This window comes from Microtus ochrogaster, chromosome 16, assembly GCF_000317375.1.
Source record: "Microtus ochrogaster isolate Prairie Vole_2 chromosome 16, MicOch1.0, whole genome shotgun sequence".
NCBI classification, from domain to species: Eukaryota; Metazoa; Chordata; class Mammalia; order Rodentia; family Cricetidae; genus Microtus; species Microtus ochrogaster.
In genome coordinates this window covers 16,382,826-16,386,194 of record NC_022018.1, presented here as the reverse complement: position 1 = coordinate 16,386,194, position 3,369 = coordinate 16,382,826, and the positions used below count along the sequence as shown (strand labels likewise).

Here is a 3,369-nt window from a genome sequence, read left to right as displayed (position 1 = left end):
CCCTTACATGGTACCATCATCCTCCGTTTTAGCTCTAAAACCCAAGAGACACCCTATCTCCATCAACTTCACTCTTATCCAAACTATAACAACACGTTCAACAAGTATCTTCGACACAGCTAGAAACCTTGTTACTTGTCTTTTAATGGTCCAAGGCCAAACTCTGACCCTGGGAGAGGGTATCTTTTGACATCTACTCTCTAATCTAAAGACTATAAATCAGATATTACTCTTGACTTTCAAATTCCAAAATCTATTTTTTTTTTTTTGAGACCGGGTTTCTCTGGAGCTTTGGAGCCTGTCCTGAAACTGGATTTGGTAGACCAGGCTGGCCCAGAACTCATAGATATCAGCCTGCCTCTGCCTCCCAACTGCTGGGATTAAAGGCGTGCCCCACCACTGCCTGGCTAAGGAATTTAACAAATGACTAACATCATGATCATAAAAGATTCCAGTGGGTCAATGAAAGTGATTCAGTTGGTAAAGGCAGTTGGGGTGGAAGAGGCAGGTGAGGCCCCTCTAGTCTACACAGTGAGCCCCATATAGCTGTCTCAAAAAACAAAGCAATCGCCCGGCTGTGGTGGTTGCACACCTTTAATCCCAGCACTTGGGAGGCTGAGGCAGGCCGATCTCTTTGAGTTCGAGGCCAGCCTGGTCTACAAGAGCTAGTTCCAGGACAGGCTCCAAAGCTAGAGAAACCCTGTCTCGAAAAAAACCAAAAAACCAGCAAAGCAATCAAGCAAGCAAAAAAATAACCACCCCCGCAAAAATAAACACACACACACACACACACACACACACACACACACACACACCAAACAGTCCCACTACTCATAAACAGGGGGAAGGGCAACTAAAAAAGAAAAAATGTCCACTACTGTTAATTCATTTGTGACTTTTTGGGAAGGGACTCCAAATACTGTATAGGGGAAAAAAAGAACCAAATTTTAGCTCATTAGATCACTTTTATGTCATGGAATGACACTAAGATGAAAGAAGAGAATAAAATGATCTTTCATATTGTATATCAATGTGGGTTTGGGGTAAGTTCTAGGTTTGGGAACTTTTCTATTGAAGTCAATAAAGAAACACACGCGCGCTTTTTTCTTTTATTTGCAGAAGGCGGTGCTGGAGTTCAACCTAAGGCTTCTTGCACAGTAGGCAAGTGTTGAAGCACTGAGCTACAGCTCCAACTTAGTAGTTTACATCTTCAAATTGAAACTTAGACGGTACTGCCATCCAACCAGTAACAGTAACCAAGGACGACGGGGGTAACTTATAACAATAGAAATTCAAAGATGTACTACTTGCACACACGTAATGGTAGGAAAGGGTTCTAGACTCTAGTGTGTAAACAAGTGCTGGTGAGAGCCAGAGGCTCTTATTTCACCACCCCAGAAGTGTTGAGGCAGGAGGTGCAGCATGCACGTAGAATACTCCTCCCCAAAGCTACCAATCTTCACTGTCTGCGGAAACAAAAGTGAAATTACTCGGGGCTAGAATGTATGAGGCTGATGCCACCCCTTCAACAGAGACTTTGGTCTCCGTGTGCGCACGTAAATAAGCCGGAGAGCACACGCTCACCTTCCCTCCTTAGGAGAAAATGAGGCCGAGGGAGGGGCGGCCGGTAGCGGATCGGGGAGGCCTGGGATCCGGTCCGGGCTTAAGGGTCAGCAGTCTGGGGAGCCGAGGTCACTCACAGGACACCATCTTGCCAGGCCTGCAGCCCGGTCCCCTCCACCAGGTCTCCCCTAACTCCGTTCCTCCACCCCATCCCCGCCACCCATTCGCCGGGAAAGGAAGTTTCCCTGCGCCCATAGCCCGGCTCCCCAGCTTTCAGCAGGGTTACCTTCTGCGGAAGCAGGGCGAGGGCAGGGGCCCGGGGAGGGAGGCAACCCGCAGGCGTGAAGGACGAAGCCCCCGGCTCGGAGGGTGGGCGGCGGCGGCTGTCAGCTCGCGTTCCCCGGCTCACAGCGCTGCCATTACTGTGCGCCGAGGCCGCCTCCCCGGCCGGCCACCGCCACCGCCCGGGGGCCACGGGGGTGCCCGGAGCAAGGCGCCGCCACTCACCTGCTCCCGAGGGAGCCGTACTGACGAGGCCGCTGCCGCGGGGAGGGACAGGATCTGGGGAGGAGGACGGGCAGGTGGCGGGCTCTGGGAGCCAGTCGTCCTCCAGGGCTCTGGGCTTTGCCTGACACACGCCCTCCGCTCTGCTCTCTCAGCCTCTTGCACTCACACACCCGCAGGATGCAATGGTCCAGTCCAGGTTACGGCAAGCGTAGGGAGCCACGCTTCAAGAATCGCGAAGCTCTTGCAATCAATTGTCAAAGTAATTCATCAACCAGCACACTTGTCAATGAGGCAATCGCAGCTCCCTGAGCTCAAGCCGTACCTACCAAATTGGGGACTATTGATATCCAAATCACTGGAGTTGGGGGAGGGGGGGTCTGTTTTATTTGTATGTGGTTTAGAGTTTGTGAGACTGGGTCAAGCTAGGTGACTCTTGCAGGCCTGGACTGCTTTTACAGCCTGAGTTGGCATTGAACTAGCAATCTTCCTGTCTCAGCCTCCCATTAAGCCACCACTCTGGGCTCTTGTTGCTTTTTGTTTTGTTTTTCAAGACGGGGTTTCTCTTTAGTTTTAGGAGCCTGTCCTGGAACTCGCTCTCTATAGACCAGACTGGCCTCGAACTCACCGCCTGGCCTTTTGTTTTTACCTTCAGACAAATTAATAATAATAACAACAACAACAACAACTCCTTACAACAATGATAGCTGAACTTCCCCCTTTGAAATTCAAGGTGAGGCTGGGCCGGGTGGTGGTGGTGGTGCACTCCTTCAAATCCCAACACTCAGGAGGTAGAGGTAGGCAGATCACTGTGGGTTTGAAGCCAGCTTTGTCTACAGGAGTTTCAGAACAGGCTCCAAAGCTACAGAGAAACCCTGTCTCGAAAAACAAACAAACAAACAAACAAAAAAAAACAGAACAGAAAAGAAAAGAAAAGAAAAGAAAAGAAATACAAGGTTAAAAAAAAAAAAAACGAAATACAAAGTAGGGGGCAGCAACACTCGCCTTTGTTATTTAGTTGCCTTTCCTATAGCAAAGGTGTCCTGGCTGCGGACGTGAAGGAGTCATCTCCATTTCTACCTATGAAGGAATTTATTCCTCCCAAACTCTTCCAATCTGTGCCAATCCTTTAAAATACATTTAGTATCCTATCCTCAACCCAGGTGAAATGCTCTCACTTTGTAATGCCAGTATTTAGGAGGCTGAGACAGTAGGATAAGAAGTCCTGACCCTTACCCTACAACAGATGGGCACAGGAGATCGCTTCCTATGTATAACTCCAGCAGCACAGACATTAAGGGC

The 3,369-nt window shown here is 49.4% G+C and overlaps 1 protein-coding gene across 2 annotated transcripts in view; it reads right to left on the bottom strand.

The window, feature by feature from the left end:
- Positions 1-2,226, bottom strand: part of Cul2 (cullin 2) — a 41,532-nt gene extending 39,306 nt beyond the window's left edge. The window contains exon 1 of one of the 2 annotated variants that reach the window (XM_013349006.2): positions 2,071-2,226. The gene's annotated coding sequence lies outside the window, so the exon portion shown is untranslated. Of the gene's footprint in view, positions 1-1,849; positions 2,000-2,070 lie in introns of those variants that run through there. The other variant, XM_005354794.2, reaches the window with a different exon arrangement.
- Between the last annotated feature and the right edge of the window lie 1,143 nt (positions 2,227-3,369).